At 32.2% G+C, this 21,499-nt stretch overlaps 1 protein-coding gene across 1 annotated transcript in view; it reads right to left on the bottom strand.

Annotated features, from left to right (window-relative positions):
- LOC106713246 (protein artichoke) overlaps positions 1-21,256 on the bottom strand; it is a 40,173-nt gene extending 18,917 nt beyond the window's left edge. Inside the window, exon 1 of the mRNA XM_014505999.2 lies at positions 20,818-21,256. The gene's annotated coding sequence lies outside the window, so the exon portion shown is untranslated. The remainder of the gene's footprint in view (positions 1-20,817) is intronic.
- Between the last annotated feature and the right edge of the window lie 243 nt (positions 21,257-21,499).

Here is a 21,499-nt window from a genome sequence, read left to right on the forward strand (position 1 = left end):
CATGCGAAAAATTCATCTGACAACACGTTTCGTAGCCATTATTTAATTTATCGCTTTTTAGAATCCAATTTTTAATACGAGAATAACTTATAAATAATTCGAACCCAAAGAGGTCATTCGCTTACAGTATAAAACCACAGCTTTGCTGTACTTCTCAAACACGTAAATACCGTTAAATCCACAGCGGTGTTCGTGCATATGTGTTTTAACTTTATTATTTAAATATTGTAAGTAATAAAAACCGAGATAGAAGTAACAGAACACAAAATGTAAGCTACGTGTATACATTTTGTTTTATATTACAAGGAGGAAAACGAGCACTCGGTTACATGAATTCGCCGAAACAGCGAAGCGGTTGCTGCTCATGGACATCTGCAATTGCCGATGCGTCGCGATCTTTAATAAACAGAGGAGGGGACGCACAGAAAGAAGTTAAATGAATTAGTTTTATCAGACTACGCGATTAAAATTCTGGCTATATTCAATTTATGACGATTTTTATTGTCATTTTTAAGAAGAAATGTTTTTTTCATGAGGAAAAACCATATACTTTAATCTTAAGTTAAATATTTTCTGTATTATCAATTCCATCAATTTTATTTAAAAGTCTTTTGCGTGATTATTAAGTAGGTTATTTAAATCTTTATTATATTTCATAGGATGTAGCGATTCGTAGTCATAACTTGAGTCTATATGCCAAGGTTTCGTTCAAGTATGACAAGTTCTATGCTAAATGCGTTCGAAGTTCAATAAATATTTCATCGACCTTTCTCGATGATATCGTGACTGGAAAACTTATCGTACAAAAACCTACGGTGTTATTTACTTCATAGTGTTATATTAATTTGGTTTCAAGGTCGTAACATAAAATGATATTAATTTTGAAATAAAATACATACACGCTTGTAACCCCGGGATGTGAACAGGGATTAAGGACTTTCAGATTCGCAACGAGACAGGTCTCTCTTTCTTCTTCTAAGTAACTCTAGTATATACAAACTAGTAGCTTACGAGTAATTCACTCGTAAGCTACTAGTTTATTTATTTATTATTTATTTATTTACACCTATTATTTATTTATTTATTTATTTACAATACAATAAAATAGAACTATGTCCCACAAAATTATATAAAATAATTTGACTGTGGGATCAAAAAACCTATCACAGTTATTCTTTTTTATCTGATGCATATTACGCAATTTCGTATGTAGTATCTTTGGATACATTACTAGCTTTTGCCGCGACTTCCTCTGCGCAGAATTAAAAAAGGTGAAAATAACTCATGTGTTACTCGAGTCTATGTTCTATATCTGTGCTAAATTTCAATAAGATATGTTGAACCGTTACGGAGTTGTAAATATGTAAATTAACGTATCCCACGGGAACCGTAACCATTGAGCAGTTTTGGAGATACCTTCTAACAATCATCCATCCGTCCATCTAAACATTCACATTTGAAATATTGCTTACCATATAAATCCAATAGTTATCTTTATAAGAAACAGTCATATTCAATTTCTAGATGAAACTTGAAACGAACCTTCGATCGAAGTAACATCGCAGGTAAATACGTTATTCATATTTTTATATTACAACTTATATATTGATAAGCCTATCTTCGGTTCGGTTGAATCAATTCAGATTGAAACTAAAGGGGGTGGAGATTATAAGGGTCTGGGATTACGAGGCAGCGGTAAACTCTCATTTGGCTTAAAGCGCTCACGCGAATAATAATTCGCTGCCTACTACAATGCCCATTTATTATTATCACATATTATCCCAAAAAGAACGCCCAAATATTATATAAGTACAAATGTCAAAGTTTATACATGCCGGTCATTATTCAATTCTTTTTTCCTAGTTATAATTATATAGTAAATGTGCGATAGCAGTAAGTAATGGTTTTTTTTCATAGGAGAAGGGGGCAAACGAATAACGGACCGAAAGTTATTTGATACGACGCCCATGGACATCCGCAACGCCAGAAGAATCGCAGATGCGTTACCGGCCGCTAAGGAAGGTATATGTATGTACGTATAAAAAAAAGTGAGAAAAAGAATTAGATTTCAGTAGTTATACCTTAAAATGTGCGGTGTATCCATTGTATACAATATGCTTTTGTTTCGCATATGTCTTATCCGATAAGCTTAGATGGATGGATGTATGTTTGTTTGAAGGTATCTCCAGAACGGCTCTACGGATCTTGATGAAATTTGGCACAGATGTTTAACATAGTCTGGAAGAACACATAGGCTATTTATTACGTATTTATTTAATCCGCGCGGACGGAGTTGTGGTCGACATATAGTATTTAATAAACCAAAACACCTCCTCAACTAACTCTTTAACCAAAATTACATTTACATTTCACTTCATAAACAATAACAAAGTTAAGGTTATATAAAAAAAATGTGACTTAATGACTCCTCATTAAGTGGTGTTAACAGTACAGATTAAAAATGTTGTCTTCGTGTCAGACAAATAGTTTCACAGCTCAGTTAGTTTCCACGACATCCTGATGGGACTGGTTGGTACGTTGTTAATTACTAGAAAAATGGACTGCACCGTTCAAGTTCTCGGAATCGAATAGCGCTACCGTCCTTACGATGCAAGCTTAAGTGCGGATCTGTCCCGTTACAACCTTGATAACGGTAGCCACTTACTTATCTGCATTCTTAACAATACATGTATTTATTTTTGGTGTTTTTAAATGGATTTTACTGCGAGTACACACTATTGAAATACAAATTTTTCCATACAAAATGTATTGTTCTTTAGTGTTTTTTATTTTTAAGTTATTTCGAAAGTAGAAAACAATAAGTACTAATTCTGTAGTCGATTATTTTCGGAAGTATTTGTGTTGTGATTATTTGTATCAATTAATGACCTACCCAACCGTAGTTTCGGCTTTAAAAATCTAGATGAAATTTGGAACACAGATTACAGTTTAGAATCAAGCTACTACTACCCTACTTAGTTTACTTTGCCGCGCACGATGTTGCTTGTGACAGCTTTTATATTTTAAAATTAATAAGGCATAGTTTAAAATAGAAAACTGTCAATATGCAATCGAGCGCAGCATGCGTGTTCCAGTACAGTTAGATAAACGTTGTATGTTTATCTTTCCGGTTACACCCATAGCGATTGTTAACAGGCTCAGATGACACGCGGTTAACCTCATTCCGTGTCCACCTTACCCCACGCTGCTGTTGGTTATTATAGTACAACATTAGTCATAACTGTATGTCAACTTTCATTCTAACACGGTCATAAGTAGTTTTCCCATGACTAGCCAACGATACTCTTAAAGCATATTTTTCGTCGGCCAAAGAATCGTTAGTTATACAAATTATTTCTCGACTTATTTTTATCCAGAAACTAAACATAAAGAAGTAATAAAGAAAATAAAAGTCCAACAGTATTTTTTAATCTAAATTATTATTTCAAATCATCGATATTTCATGCCAGATAATTTCTGAAAAACATTTGCAAGTAAAACTAGTATTTCTACTTTGTATCTAAATTTATAATCATCAAATCATATTTCGATACCGTTACTACAAGAAAAGCATGACACGGAAGCCTAATTAGAAGTATTTTGCGCTGCTCCGTACTTAATACTGTTACAAGTATATTATTATCGAGTTTAAAAATGTGGGTACAGTGTTACACCGGCCAAAACCGGTTCATGTACCAGACCTTGGTGCCTACAACAAATCAAGTGCAACTTACAGAGCCCAATCTGCCAACAAAGAATGTCACTTGACATTAAAATTCAAGTCAATTTTTTAATGTTAATAAATTACATATTTGTTATTGTTTAGTTTCAGCAGTAGAAACGCACCGTAGAGATCTTTGTTATTTTCCGGTAATGTCGAGTTTAAATTATTCTTGCCCAGCGATTGGAATACTGTGAACTGGGCATGATATTAACACATAGATTTGTTAAAAAGTCTTTTATGTTTAGGTTGTAAATAACGTCCATAAACTGCTTTAAACATTGTTTTAATGAATCATTAATACTTTACGAATGTGATATCTCATTTAACATAAAGATTCTTGTATAATGAGAGACAGTTAATGCATAACGGTAAGAAGATTTATGAGAGTTAACTGTTCATTATGGAAATTAACAGATTATAAGAGATTTTTTACATAACTCTTCCGTTGAGTAACAGCATTAATACAGTCACGAATGTAACTCGCATTTTTTATACGATTTTATATGTTCTTCCAATTAGATAGTCTCTAATAAAAGTAACATTATTTTAATTAAGTATAAAAAGAGGAGATTAAAATGTTTTTGCATCTTGCTTTAAAAACTAACATTCGTAACGTGTTTAAAAACGTTTACTTAAGAACCTAAGAACGCTTTCATATCTTTCGGCAAAATTAAGACCATACAATTTTTTATGTGCCAAGTCACGATAAGAATTTCATTTCATTCCATCATTATTGTTATTGACGTTAGGTAAGTTTTAACAAAAATTCTGAAGCGGAAAACATATTATATTTAATATTACACTATTCAACTTTAGAGTATTCTTAATTTCATAAAAGCGTATACGTGAAATACGGTTGGAGTCCCAAGTATTTACAAATACAATATAATCGCCTTTCCTTTATCGTTGCGTTAGCTTTCTAGTACAATTTTCCTTTTATCATAAAAGCAAAATGGGCATAAAGGTCCGACCTATAAGTTGCTTAAAAGACTCTTTGCAAAGAGTATTTGCGTGCCGATTAGAGATCTTCTCGAAAATATATTTTGTTGTTTTGTAAAAGGACTTTTGTCATATTTTTTGTGCACACAACATTAGTTTTCACTTTCACCGATTATTCGGACGAGTTCATGCGATAAATAGGGTAAATAGTAGTGGCAGGAAATGTGTTAAAATTATTAAGATTGACAAAGTTATGTTTAGCAGATTAATAAGACAATTATAAATTTAAAAGTACTTTAAACAGACACTTTGATTAGATGAAACTAAAAAATCATGTTTAGTCTAATCAAAGTATCTAAAAAGTTTAAATCTGTCTGTAAATTTGACGATAAATATCTTCTGAAAAAATCTTTTTTAGAAGACATTTACAAATTAACCTATTTTGCTTTTTTATGTACCATGTTGGTAAGTTTTTACGACAAAAAACTTAATGTTAAAACCATTTTACAAATTCGTGGCGAATGGTGTTCAAATGAAATGTAATACGGAATCGAAATTTAAATGAAAACGTAATATAAAAGTGCATGATCGTCGTTCCCCGCACAAAGTAAACAATCAAACCGAAAAACGACCGCGCTGTTTGTCGAAGTAAGATTGGGGCCGCCTTTACAAGTTCTATTTACACTGACAACATCATTGAGCGTAATCGCTTTTCTTACTCATTCGTTGCTTTGACTTTTCAATAAAAATCTGTTTCTTGTGGCAAAAAAGAAATAGGCTCATTAAGCTAATCTTTTGGGATTTTATAAATACGCACCACTGGCAAGACAACGTATAAAATATTTTTTGCAAATCTAGATGGCGCTAGTAGTCTTCAGTACAAAGCATAGCATCATCGATTATTATTAGTTCAATTTTTAGATAATTATTTACTTTACATGAATGTGACTTAATGTTCTTTGATGCCTTTTTTTAATAAAACCGTTAAGCTTTTGATAAAAAAAACTCAAAGCAAGTACAAGGGTCAAACTATATTAAAATTTATAAATGCCGCGTTAACGGGTTTAGTGAATAAAGGGCAGACCAGCAACGCCTTAGGCTGAACAAGAATAAACTTAAGAAAATTAATGATTCAACTCAATCTTTAATTAATTTAGAGTAGCCGCAGATATTTACAAAACGCTGATGTTTAACAAAAGTTTTCCAATATAACTAAAAGTAGCGAAACGTTTTCATCCTTCGATTAGTGATTCGCAATCAAGACGAACATTAAATCGCGGTTTCGCTGCGATTAAATGCAAACAAACGAAATTAAACGAACTCAAAACATTTGCAAAGAGCTTGGAGTATACCTTAAGCAACTGAAATAATATAGGACCATTAATAAATTTAATCATGACTACATCTTACTATATCATACTAATATTATAAATGTGAATGTTTAGATGGATGGATGGATTGATGTTTGTTTGAGGTATCTCCGGAACATCTCAACTGGTCTTGATGAAATTTAGCATAGATGTAGAGCATAGCCTGGAAAAACACATAGGCTACTAATAAAGTTATCTTTTTTATTCCGCGCGGACGAAATCGCGGGCGACATCTAGTATTATAAATATGTAACATTTTATTAAATAAGAACGAACTGTGTAAACATCTTTAAAAAGTCAGAAAGTTCGATCCAGGATCATGTCAAATAATAATAGGTAGCTATACAGAAATTACGCGCATGCGAACTCGTTTATATAATTTGACGATACATGCTCTAGTCATTTAAAACTATTAAAAGATTAAATAAAGAAACAAGGCTACCGTTTTGTTACCGCTACACGTCTAATGTGCATCATTTAATAAATTGTTGAGAAACTAAAGCACACATTTCGCGTGTCGAAGCACCCAGCACGCGATAGAATGCAATATTTCACTATATTTTCTTTGCCTAACAGATTATCCAATATGTTTATAAACAGCGACTCTTGTTTCATAGCAAGTAATTTTGATAATAAGTAACAATTTAATAAATCAATAGAAACTGACTTAATTGACAAATAAGAGTAGCCTGAAACACTAAACTGATTCTAAATCGTAAATTTCTCTTCAGTCGTTCAGGCTATTCGAGGTCATGATGGAAAATATTATCCATCTTTTTATCGATCATGATTATCTATCAAATTTTATTTATCAAATTTTATTACAATTATATTATTTCGCCAAGAGCGGTTTATCGGCTAAAAGCTGCACCCTTAAATCTTTACAATACACTAATATAGGAAACGGCTAAAACACTTACGTCCATTTTTCCGATGTCGGCACCGACTAGTTTCGAGCCCATCGGGGTCCCTTCATAAAGGTGAGTGGTTATAATACACTAAATACTTACCTACATATGACATTGAATTGTAATTGAGAGCGAAATCCGCGAAGTCCTCAAAATAAACACTCGCCCTGAAGATGGACCCCGACGGGTACGGGTATGTCGTTCTTAATTAATTTATTATTATGTCTCACGAAATTTTAAATAATATAATTGTAATTGAGAGATTAAATAAATAGGGTGACTTTTTTTTCATACCGTTACCTAATATTTTTGTGGACATTATTAAGTGTATCTCCGTCTATCGAGCGAAAAGAAATCGAAAAAGTATTTGGTTCGATTCCTGTTTTATTCTGTTCCGTTCTATCTGTCGGCATCCGTCTGAAGACGGAAACATCTCCGCGTTGCATCGTCCGTTCCGCTCCGCTTTCCGCTCTAATTAACTACGGATTTAACTGACACTAATATTTACACTCTTCAAGATTCATAGCAACTATAAATTATACAACTAATATAAATTTCTTTTTCAAATTACTTCATTTTGTTTAACTGCAACTTAAGAGATAAATCCGAAAAAATATGTTTGTTTGTTAAGTTACCAATCGGTTTTATTATTTTTTTCATTTAAAAGGTCAATAACTCCTTCAAGAATTAGAGGCTAAGAAATCTATATATGGAGTATGGTGGTGCTTGTACTGTACACAACTCCTTAATACAAGCATTCTACCGAATGTATTAAACTAATTCTAGTATTTTTTAAAAGTAAACATGATCTTTTAAAAGTCTTGTCAATCGAATCTATTCTTAAATCTTAATATTTTTATTTTAATAAATTCATATGAAATTTTGTACTATACTATAAAGATATTGAAACACTTTTAAGTGTTACGTGTCAAAAGGTAGATGAGGGGCGTTTTTTGTAGCCACCGTCAGCAGAGCACAAAATATTTTACGAGTCATAAAATCTTTATTAAATTACACGGGGTCATGTGTAACAAAATCCCAACTGCGACAGCATTTTCGGGCTGATTAAATTTTAACGTGAAAATGATATAAAATCGTATACCATATAACTTTAAAAAATAATAAAGTATGTAAGAATCCATCTCTTTCAATTACGAACCCATCTTGTGTAATATACGGGTACGTGCGTTTAAGTTTTATTGATTATTATTTATTATTTTTTGTTTGACTGTACTTTATAAGGAATAAGAATCGAAATAGAGTACAGTCATTGTCACAAGGTATCTAGTAACTACACCTACTTTTAGGTTTTATTAGTTAGAGCAGATACTTTGTAAGTTTTAACAAATGATTGCGAGTAACATAGTTTCACTAATGCGTCTAACCAGTGGAGAGTTTAAATGTTGAAGGTTTTTTTATCTTTAGAAACCGCGTGGAAAGTCCATACACTTTCACTTGTTTCCCACACCTATACGCCGTTTAATTACTGCCATAGAATAATACCTTTGTAAGGTACTCGTAATTTCTACATTTTTTTTTACTTTTTCTATCGATTTGTGGCATTTCTTTGTAAAATTACAATATTGTAACGAACAAATGTTTTTTAATACTTTTTAATTAAATATAGTTCAAATAATTAAATAAAATAAAAATAAAATAAAATAAAATAGTCACTGCATATCTAATTGTTTTACGTATGTTTTGTATTCAGTAAGTTGTAATTTATACCAGAGACACTTTGGATGTTATTCCTAAGCCACTTTCAGAGTTGCTATTTAAACTTAAATCTTATCTTCAAAACACGAACACCTCGACAGTCAATTGTAACAAATAATAGACTGTCAATCGAATGTTTTCGGTGCGTATGTAAGTTTGTTTTTATTTCATACTAGCTACGCCCGCAACTCCGTCGGCGCGTAATTAATAAAAATAATTAGCAGCCTATGTGTTCTTCCAAACTATGTTCTATATCTGTGCCAAATTTCATCACTTCGATCAGTTCCGGAGATATCTTCAAACATCCATCCATCCATCTAAACATTCGTATTTATAATATCAGTAAGAAGTAAGATGTAAGTTTATATGTATCTATATTTAAATTACACTGTGACGGCCTAGAGTCAAACAACTAAACCGATTTTGGCAAGTTAGGTGACATTCGATTCATTTCTTCCCCGGAGCTTCATATGGTATTTTATTACATCAGCGCTCAATCAGCGCTCAGTATCAGAGCACATAAGAAATAACATTCTAAATTAGTGGTAAACGTGTTCAAATCTCACTCGCCATAGCTTTTTACATTGCCAAATATTTTTTTCGATGTTTTCGAGAATGTTCTAAAATACTAAAATGTTACATAAACCATTACAGTTTATTCAGATGAAATAAAAGAATTATTGTTTTAAATTTCAGCCAACAGATGGCGCTATTTCGTCCATTGTTAAAATTTAAGGTTATGCACTAATATTTTTGATTCAAGATCTCAATAAAAACATTATTCTGGCCTTTAAATTAGAACCCAATAATAACAGTAAAAAGTGTTGATTTACAGCTATATACTACTCCAATAAGTTAAAGTTACGACGTCTAAGCTTTTATTTTACAGTAGTATCCAACTAACGAGATGAGTTTTGTTTTAGAATTCTTTTTTTTTTCAACATTTCTCTGAATGAGAATCCTCACAAATCCCTAATCGTAAAGTGAACCTATCATACTAAAAAGCAGCTATTCTCTAGCATTGTCTTTAGACAAAGAGCTCCGTTGACTGTTATTGTTCAAGCGTAGTTTTCTGCGACGATAATGAAAACAGAAAAAAAAAGAAAAAAGATTGGAGACTTTCCGGCCAAGTGTTAAAATCGTAACTCAGAACCGTTACGCCCTCGAAACTTATTTCGTCTAAATGGAAAATGATTTTTTTGTCGTCGAACTTTGAAAAGAAGTCCTTAGACACTTCACATTTTTTGTCAGAAAAGTTTTAAAGACGTTTCGACTAAAGCATATTATATGAATTGGAATAACCTCCAAATGACTACTTAAACTAAATTTTAAAGAAAATTACAACGCATAATCTTTTAAAAATATTTTGTTAAAAACATTTTCAGCAATTTAAAATTGTAGTCACTGAAGACATTTGAAAATTGATTAATTTTCATTTTGATTTGGCTAGCATATAGCCATGTATTCGCAATTAGTTATAACAATTACTATAATACCCGTGACTCAGTCCTCGCAGAATAAAAAAACAATTAGTAGTCTAAGTGTTATTTCAGACTATGCTCTACATGTGAGTGAAAATTTCAGAGAGATCCATTTAGCTCGAGTTACGTAATAACAAATATCCATTCATCTATCCAACCTTCTAAACTTTCTCATTTATAATTTGATTATTTTATTATTAATTTATAATTTGTCAACATTCATAATGATAATAGAAAATATAGTTTGGAAGATCAACACAGACAGCGAATTTATGCAGAAAAATGGCGATGTAAGTAAGATAAAGTAACAGTAACTTTACACATTAGAATAAATGAGATAAGCCTTTATAACGTAAGGATAACTAAGTTTGGAAAATTAATTCTTTATCGAGGATTTGAAATGGTATGCTTTAATATTTAAGACACTTTATTTACATTTAAACTGAATATTTTTTTATTAAATCCTAATCGACAACAAACCAATAAAGTTCGATTTATTGGCAAAAGCGAAAACCGTAATAAAAATCTCACTTAATTTGGCTGAAAAAACGTGAAAATATTCAGCAGAAAAATCGCTTTCATGTTCAGTGTAAAATCGCTGAAGGCATAAAAAGACGTAATGCATGTAGATATGCGGCACATAACAATACGTGACCTGAAAGCTTCCCTTTCAGGTCACCCTTGCGCCCCTTGCGACTGCCATTTGAGCGACTCTTCCCTAATGCCACCACTCCATTTTTCTTACCTCCTAGTTGTTATTTAAATTCAATAACTTTTAACTTCAAATTGTCCCTAACGCTATGTTTTTATTTCACTAATATTCAATTTAAATTTTGTTACAAACTTACAAAAAAATACTTATTTAAATTGAATGTAAAACATCTTTCTGTTCTCCTCATCCTGTTCATATATAAATAACTTAAATACGCCTGAGAAGAAATGTTGTAAATATTAAGAAATAACTTTGGAAAAGAAAACGATCAAAACATCAAGATTCTTAATATAACAAATCCAACAAAATTAATTACTACGCTAAAATCTGATTGAAAAACAAAACAGAGCTATGTCAACAACAAAACATTTTTCATTTTAGTTTGAGTCTCAATATCGAAGTTACAAGATCCAGAGGTGGTCGCTGAGCGAAAACAATACGGCCCGCTGTGAATTTTGCGTTGAGTATATACCACTTTGTCTTACAATTACCTTATTTCGGTCTATTAGCATGGTTGACTATAAACATCATAGACGAATGTGTCCAAGATATATTTAATTTACCTCGTACTATAAAATGCAGTTTTAAAGTTTTAAAATTTATAATAATGATTGCGGCCCATATCTTATAATGTTTGAGTGCCACTGATATAAACAACAAATAAGGGTGAAAAAATGAACAATCTTTACAAAGAGCTAAGCTAAATGAAATATTTCGACACGTCGAATGCCAACTTTGACATTTTCCACACAAATTCTCTTTCAATGTTCGCCCAATAAATTACTTCGTACAAAGTAAACAAAGTTTTTTATTACTTTACTTCGGCTGCCTAAACAAAAACAAACTCGCCATAAAAGGTTATTTTGATAGCCGCTGCCTTTAAACAGAAAATCATTACAAAAGAGACTTTTCATCAGAGGTCCATTTCGCCTTTATTTTTGCTTCATTCATTTAAGTATTTTGAAACTTGATCCTCTTTCCATGACTATGATAGAAAGAAAAACTTTGAGTTTGTTTCTCAGGTCGGATGTGTGTATATTTTTATCCCTTTATTGAAGTTTGCTTTATGAATCAGTAATGATAACATGTGCTTTATTACAATATGCGGATGTACATTGTTAGAATATTTTAAAGCAATTACTACCATAAGGACTTAGAGCAACGTATAATAGAGTAAGTACTTAGTATCAACAGTTGATGCGAATACTTAATATTTGATTCTGCACCAGTATTTCTTCACCTTTCTATCTCCACCAGTGTTTCCCAAAGTAGTTCAGGTGGACGCCGTGGGGTCTATAGGACATTCGGCGGGGTTCTATAAAATTAAGGGTCCAAACTAACAGATATTATAACTATTTTTGAACATTGGGTATAAAGTCGTGAGTGGTTTTTGAATTTATTTTTTAAACAGATTTCCAATTTATTTTTCACATCCACCATTCTTTTTACATTATCCATTACGTTTTGTTTTCAGCCAGTAATAAAATACGGGGGTTAAATGAATAAAATAAAATATCTGGAATTACGTCCAACCACTGCGAACGCTTTGTATTTCCAACCAAATTACTTTTTGAAATGCAAAGTTATTTTACCGAGTAATTTTTATTAAGATCGTACTTTTAAAATTAATTTTAAAATTGGAGTTTTATCTCTGTTTGTTATCTTTTAGTAATTAATTAACTATTTTAACATGCAGAATATACGATATAAACACTAAAATTAAATGTGATTAGGCTTTAGGTCAACCAAGCTGACCCCGTGTGGATGTGTGCAACCAATTGCAGGGCGTTTGGGTAGGGCGCGGTTGGGCGATCGCCCAGGGCGCGGTTGGGGGAACACACAGGGCGCTGGACAGAAAGGGGCGCCGCAGGTCTGAATTATACATTCTCACATAACCCTGTTAACCCCCGCCAAAGGCATGTTTTAAAAAAGGCTTGTAGAAAAAAATCTTTACAGAGTGGTTTTGGCATTTCTTCAGCAAATGAAAATGTTTTTATTGATCTTAAGAACGTCTGCGCCACTGCTTTTATATATATCATTACTTTAAATAAAAAACATATAAAGCGTTGAACATGACCGAATTATTCGCTTTGTTACATTACAAAAGTATGTAATAAGTGAACGATAAGACTTAGCTGTACGAAAAGCAATGAGAAGGTTACGATTGTTAGCATCTCAGACTCACGTAATGTCGCAATTTGCCTTCACAATACAACTAACCATTCTAATTTGTAACAAAATGCTTTGTCGTCTACGAAAGTGCGTGGAGTTTTTCTTCATTTATTTCAAATTGAAACTCATACTTAAAGTCTTTTTATTGCACTAACTTGCAGAGTCTATTCATATTTATAAGTCTACATTATAGTTATTCTTTGTAAATGTATGATTTAATTTGTAAACGCAAAATAAATAAACATCAAAATCTGCTAAAAAATCTAATACCCTCAAGTGGTTAAATTTCTTCATTCTTACACTCGTCATTGAATCATCTAAACCCTAGTAAAGTAAAAGCCTTGTCTTCCTAGCTAAGTTTAGTAAACAGTATTTAAACAAGCCTTACACTGAACATTGATGTACTCACGTTTAATTACAACTCAATTTGTGTACACAAATCTAAAGATGCGTTGCGATATTTGGATCATATTTCACAAATTGTGTTAATACAATAGAAGATAAACCGACAACTTGGCACAACAAAAGCCAGTCACGAACACTTTTGCCCGCCATACTCAAAGTTATGACGCTCGAATAACACGCTAAGAAACTACGAACAAACTATTCGCATGAAATTCAACGTTCACAATCGAAACACGTATCCTGAACATTAAATATACACGAAGTGTATCGTTTCACCGTAATCATATTGCTTATGTCTTTATCCAGCAATAAGTATATTTATAATCTTAGAACATTCAAACAAATTTAGTAAAGAATATTTTTTTTTCCTGTTTCTGTTTCTGTTTCCTGTCTCGTTTAAAACCTAACATTTTTAAGTATTAATACTAATAAATAAACAGTGTAGTTTAAGATCAATCGAAACGATCAAACGATCTTATAGAAATGTGAAATATTTCATCAAAAAGGTAGGCTTACAATGATAATGTTCATTTTATCCGGGTTCTCTATATTTGGAGGCGGTTGGTCTACCCACTACTCGGCCTTGCTTACGAAAACAATTTAAGTTTTCATAAGAATATATTTCCAATGTCCATTGATGTTCTTTATCTGATTATTTATGTTAAAAATTTACATTTAAGAAAAATGTAATTAATAAAGTATATGTGGATCTAGTTAGATTTTTTTTAATTGTCGTTGAATTTTAAGATTCGTCTAAAAAAAATGTTATTGCTATTTTTCGCTATAAGAAAAAACACAAATGTTTTAATGCTACTTTTACGATCGTTCGGTGTTAACTTTAGTCCTATCGAGACCCACGTCATGTTAAAGGATTTGATATGTCGTTAGACAGCTTAATTTCCGGGATCAGCACAAAATAGTTTAATATCCGGGAAGGAAACTAAGGTGTACTTCAAGTTTACAAAGTAAAAGGTCTATCTAAAGACATTAAGAAAGATGTTATCTTTGTACATTCTAGTAAACAACACTGTTACTTGAACGTGACTTTAAAATGTACGTTAAACAATAAATAATTGTCTGTACGTATTGTATTGTATATAAGTTTATCTTAGCTTACAGGCACAATCGTTTTCATTGAGTTTATCTTTTTTTTTAATCAATTCATGTGTCTCTTTTTTCATCTTAAACGATTTATTTGCTATCTACATTAATTTCGTAGCCTTAAGATTAACGTGCATTCGTCAACAACCCGACCACCCAGCACGGCCAGCCGCTTCGACGTTGGTGATAGACCGGGATAAACATGAATGCCGAGGCGGAGTAGTGCCCATGCCGGGTGGACGAGGAATTGACGAATGCGCGGTAACCTTTATTAAACATTTCTACTGCTAAAACACCTGTCAAAAAGAACAATAGTGATCATAATATATAGTTTTGTACATGTGTTCAGCAGAGGTAGTTTACAATAAAATATAAACAAACATCAACAGTATTTCTCATCAACGCCAATATATTGTACTCGTAGGTACATGTAAGGTTGAGTTCAATATCAGAACAAAATTTATAGAGAAATCATTGAGCTTAGCCAACGGCGTCGTAATTACTGTCTTTGAGCGAGCGAGCCTTGTCCCAACTATATTAACAAACTAATAACTCCAATATTCAACCAAGAACAAGCTCTATTAAAGGAGGCCGGAAAATTTGATTACTTTCTAACTCGATTTATTAAAGACATCTGTATTCAAAATATGTTAAGCTCTAACTTTTGAGTTACTAATCCCTATAGTTCGAAATAGTCTAACAAATTAAATGAATAGAAAAAAACAGTAATATACACAGCCTACATTACCCGGGGATAGTGTAGCTTCCCAAATAATTTTTGAAATCGGTTCATGAGTGTCGAAACTTAATCAATGTAAACGAACAATCAAATCTTTCCTCCTTATATCAGTACAGATAGAACTGAGATGGTGACAGAATTATTTAAAAAAACAAGAACGTGAAACGTTCTAAGCATTAACCTGTAATTCTAAGAAGGCATAATCATTGGGATCTTAAATTGGAATATAGACAACGAATAATATGTCCTTTTCTTTAACCATCAGCTAAAACTTCTATCAAAACATTTATATGCGCCTTATTTAAAAAAAAAAAGTTGTGCTGTTAGATATTTACTTCACGTTGGTTTTATTAAATCAAAATAATTCAGTAAATACGCACGTTATGTGAATAATATCGAAGTGTTCAGATTACCGCGCCTTCGATTTTCCAGATTATGAGAGCATGACTTATCGACATAGAACGAATATGTAGCTGTAGTTGTATAACCGATTTCGTATTATAACCGATTTTACGTAATGTTATAAGGGAAATTAACATTCTGAATAGAAAGGATCAAATGTATTTCCTATAAGAAAATTATATATACGATAAAATTTAAATAAATAATTATCTGTGTTAATAAAATTCTCGGAAATGTCTAGATTGTTAAATCTGAAAAAGCTTACACTAACTCGTTTAACGTAGAACCATTAAAAAACTTTGCAGCTCTTAATAACACCTCTAACAAACTTTTCAATTCTCGAATTAATCCCCTTCAATCTGCTAAACGAACTTCGAAGTGTTCCAGACAGAAAACTTCGCTTGTGCGTAACAAAATTGCTTTTCGGATCGTTTCCAACAATATGCAAATAGGTTTCACCATCTTGAATCGTCTCTGTGGTATATTCGTTAATTATATCTGATTAAATTTGATTAATTTTAAGCGTTATACTCGAATTTAATTCTGAACTGTGTAGTCTTGAGTGTCAGTTAATCTTAAGACGAAAGATTAAAGCGTCGTGTTTAACTTGCGCCGACACAAAATTAACAGAGCTTTCGTTAAGTTAAACAAAGCGCTTGCTATTATCTTCTAGATTATTCAATATGAGAAACGGAATTTACTCCGTGAATACGTTACATCCTCGATTCTATTTCCTTTTGTATTAAAGGAATATTTATGTTTGAATCTATAATTTGAGGAAACATTTAAACATTTTCACTATAGCGCTTACGAAGTCATGCATAGGGTTTCATGCTCTATATTTGGTGGTTTATTTTATGAAAATAATTCAGCATCTATTTTTCCCTCGAATCAAATCTCATTCTTCGTTGTTTCTTATCGTATGTTGCATATCTTTCAGAATTTACTTGTGATATATTTCCTACGAAATTCATCGTTATCAGGCCTAAGTAAACAAAATATAAAATGATACTTCCTTAACAAACAACATAGTAAACACTTTCGTTCTCATTTGCCAATCTGGCGTAATATTTCAAACCTCTCGTCCTGAGACACAAGTTATCATGTTACACATTAATATCAAATTCTCGGATGTGACTCCGTTAAAGTTACTTTCTTTATAACTAACGAGAAGTTGACGGACTATAATAGTGTCAAATGGTCTTGAAATGACGACCATAGACTGTAATTAAGATTGTAGGTGTCCATTGAAATTGGCATGGGGCTTATCTATGTGGAGATTATCTTTGAGGAATTTCACGTCGAAACTACTTAAAAAAATATAGAAAAAAGCTACAATTAAAAGTACAAAGATCGTGCTTCAACATTTTGGTAAAATTTTACATGTAATCAGTGATAATTGGATGTAAGAACTTATAATAATGGCCGCAACAAAATCTGCTTTGTACTAAACAGTAGGCATCTCATAACATTAAATTAGACATGTGTCACCCCTAGACTCGTTTTCCACAAAATTACACGCATTAAGATACATTATAGTAATCTCGATGTTCGTCTACCGTAAAAACGTTACCGCATTTCACAGCGGCGACAATGACAGATGCTTGGCGATAACACAAAATGAAATCATATTCAGGCGAATCGTTTTGTGTGAAAAAGCAAATGAATTCGTATAGTTAAACCGCGAATCCATAAAAAATATAATATCAAAGTACTGCTCTACAAACATTATAGCGACTCTGGAAGTTCCGTAGAGTTAATTTATACTAGATCTAAACAAAGGCACTTAATAAGTAACCATTTAACGACTTTGTAAGCGGCACTTAGTCTTTAATTATACCTATGTATTGGATATGTGATGTAAAACCTTAAAATTAAACGACAACGTCACAACGTAATAGTTTTGTAAGATATACGTTGGATAACTGCAACGAATTACGTTTCAGTCGTCGATTTTATTAACAACTGTGTTTGAGCTCTACTTTTTAAGCATTTACGTAAGAGTTCAAAAATAACGTTTTACAACTTTTACAAACTTGTTTTTTAATACATTTAATTTATAACGAGTCTACGGAAAATATAGTTACCTATTTAATATTGAATGCATACTTTTGCATATACAAATATGTTTTGTATTATATACTCCTGTTTCTTATAATAGAAGGGATAATTATGAAAACGGATTGAAATCAAATATAGAAATAAGATAGGACTTATCCCAACTTATCAATCAAGGCACAGCTGTTGTCAATTACGTGACTAAATCTTTCTTTCTTTTAAATTGTCCTTTGCGTTATACATCATAGTACAAAAGCATGAAAGGTTCAACTGTAATTACTGTAGTATTCATGACTTTATAATAGGTACTTTTTACCTTCGTATTACATTCGATATTTGATGTATTGTAACATTTTGAAACCGGAATATCCATAAATAAAGTAAAAATGAATACATTATGACGTCGTAGATGTAAATCGAACGCAGTGTCAAATGCACGAGAAATAAAGAAATCGTGATCGGAATATATGATGGACTGCGCATACAACAAGAATATTAAACACGTGTCCTTTGAGCTTTGAACCTGTCGCCTGTCGTGTTTGACATTGCAGTTAAATTAAATGCACTTTTATTATGACTATGAAAATGGGTACTTTGACAAACAAATTGACACTTTCTTTAAAATGCTTGTTCCTACATAATTTTGAAAATAAATAACTTAAAATACTATACAATTATTTTTTCACTCTGGTTTCCTTTCAAAATGCATAAATCTTTCGTTATTATGCAATTTGGATATGCGTGCGTAAGACCAGTGCTTTTCAAGTATGATTTTTTGTGCATATCCTTTAAGTACACAAGCTTCACAGGAAACGTCGACAATAATATTTTCCTAGAAGAAAAATTCGAGATCGTGCACTCAGAAAATGAAAAACTGCGACGTATTCCAGCCAACGCATATCTTAAACTGAGAAAAAAAGCTACTATAAAGAGTATAGCACAATCAAAGTGTGTATTTGTAGTGTGCATCTGCTAATTTTTTAAGAAGAATGGACTTTAATACTGGTCAAATAATAATGAAGGTTTTTTTAAATACATAATCAATGAAACAGTAGAAAGACAAGGACTTTTACATATTGCAAAGACTTTCCTACTTGTAAATTTCAGTTATTTATCTATTTATAACCATTTTGAAAGCCTCATCTTTTAAATATTAATCTAAGAATATTTTATCTTACCAAATTCTCATTGCTATTTTAATTTATTCTTGATATATCATATAAGTCATTGCTATGCGCTCTTAGTATTTTATTTTGGTGTTGCCAACATAAAAATTGTAAAATCGTCTTCCAAATATTCCAATCTAAATATCCATATATCGAAGATTGATTTTAAATGTATAAATCATATTCAATTACTTCACTTCCTTCGTAAAATCTAGTACCATTTATTAATTCATTAATATTCATTTGCATCTATTTTGCCTAAACTCTGTTCTTAAAAAATGAGGACGTTGTTCATACGGTATTCAGTACCGTTAGTTCAATTTGTTGGAACAGATAAATTTGGAAATATGTAACACACATACTTCCAAAGCTATGGGTATCTTAAAATTATTTCTTCGGTATTATATTTGGCATCAGATCATAGATTATTTTTATCTTTTTTTTCTCTCTGCCTAGCTGGTATACCATAAGGTGGAGGGTCCGCTTTCTTTGTTAGTTTTTACTTCGCTCTGTCGTAGACCTTCCCTGATAAATAGATTATCATCTAAAAAGTTATAATTCCCAAAATAATAAATGATTGTAGAACTTTATGTCATCACGCATTGACGTAGATAAAATTGGCTGTTGTAAAGCCGGTTTTAAGTAGAAATGTACAGCTGTTTCTTTTACCATATGGTTCTTTCATTACCTTTCTTTATTTTGTGTTAAATAATAAAATTTACTTATTCTAAAAGATTAACTGGAAGTTATCAGAAATGTTAATATCGAAAGCTTTTTGGCTAGTGACTACGTAAGGATACTTGTAAAAGAATCCTAACAAATATACTGATAACCCTTTGACCGTCAGTGGTACCACTTTTTCCTTGTCTATCTCCGTCCTTTTCCATAGACCAATGCTTACTTCAAAATATAAATAAAAGCGCCAACATACGATATATAATTTAACTATCTATCAATGTATTTCATGTTTTCGACCTAATTGCATTAAGACTGTAAAACACTTCACCGCTTCACCGAAATAGGCAGGAAATGTCTTCGTGTATACTTTTCATTTCCAGTTATATTTAAGATCGAATTTCCAGCTTTAATTAATAGCAATGCGCCGATTTCGTAAAGGTGAATGCATTAAGGAATGCCAGCCTCAGTCGGAGCGGAATAATGAAGGGTTTCGACTTTTCCCCGTCGTAAGTAGGACACGTTTACTCACTCTAATGATGCAAAGCGAGCAACGGACGAGGTTTATTCTATTCCCTCAGACATTGTTAGCAGCTGGTTACGTTCTTAACACAGTTGTATAAGTTAATAGGATAACATTTTGTGTATAATTCTGATAGAACAGACAAAACATTTTTACATAGAGCTTTATCGTATCTTCTTTTATTTAATTGAAGATGCAAATAGTAAAATACTTGTTTTTAACTATTACCACTAATCATCAAAAGAATTCTATAGTATACTAGCTGTCGCCCGCGACTCCGTCCGCGCGCAGTTAAAAAAAAATGAAAAATAGATGTTGGCCGATTCTCAGACCTACTAAATATGCTCACCAAATTTCATGACAATCGGTCAAGCCGTTTCGAAGGAGTACGGTGACGAAAACTGTGACACGAGAATTTTATATATTAGATTTTAAAGTTACCCTCATCTAATTTCAACCAAATTTCATTGTATTCAAGTAAAAACTAATTTGAAAAGAAGATAAAAAAATACAATTTCAAGAAAATTGTCTATTGTGGCTTGTCTTACAAAATTTCGTCTTAATTAACAAGACAATACATTCATTTATTCAGGCCCATCTCCCTCGAGACATCGTAACAACCGCCTTGTAAAACAAATTTATTCTTAAGACGGAGTTTTGACGAAAGCCTCGGAGCTTATTCATATTGATAAGGAACTGAGAAGCGAAATTCCCACTTCAACTTACGTCTTGTCCGCTCGAGCTGAGTCCTTAAAACGATAAATTCACAAACAAACAACTCAAATACGACAAAAAAGCACTTTGTAGTCGTATAAACTTGATTTTTTCACAATTAGCGACATCTCACAACACACACGTCACACAAAAATGACATTGAACTTTGTGAAAACACACACACCACTTTAAATGAGATAAAAAGTTAGATGTTTTAGTTCATTACTTTAGAATCGGGTTTTTTCTTGAATAATGCGCGCGCGCAGTGACATTAGCAGTCGTCGGTGGAGGCGAGGGCACAGACCCCAGTGGCGTAGAGCCAGCCGCAAGCGTCGTCGGCTGAGACACGAGTACCGTTGCTCCGAGAGTGGGAGCGAGGTCGAACACTAGCCGGCAGGCTTTGACATTTCCAAGTTATTTCGTTACTTCATTGCGACCGACATGACTTGCCTTTGTTATTGTTGGCATAGATCTGTAACAAGATCTTATTAACCTTCGACTAAACGCATACGTAAAAACAGATAAATACGTGGCCGAAATGCAAAAACTTGTTTTGGCCATTCACGCGAAATAGAGCCTATTAATAGAATCTAAAAAAGCTTCGTCATTCTTATTTCTGTTTACTTGAAAAAATATTTTTTCGTTTTATATCACAATACTTGAGTTTAACAAAAAGTTTTAAGCAAAATAACAT

This window comes from Papilio machaon, chromosome 9 (genome assembly GCF_912999745.1).
Source record: "Papilio machaon chromosome 9, ilPapMach1.1, whole genome shotgun sequence".
Classification (NCBI taxonomy): Eukaryota; Metazoa; Arthropoda; class Insecta; order Lepidoptera; family Papilionidae; genus Papilio; species Papilio machaon.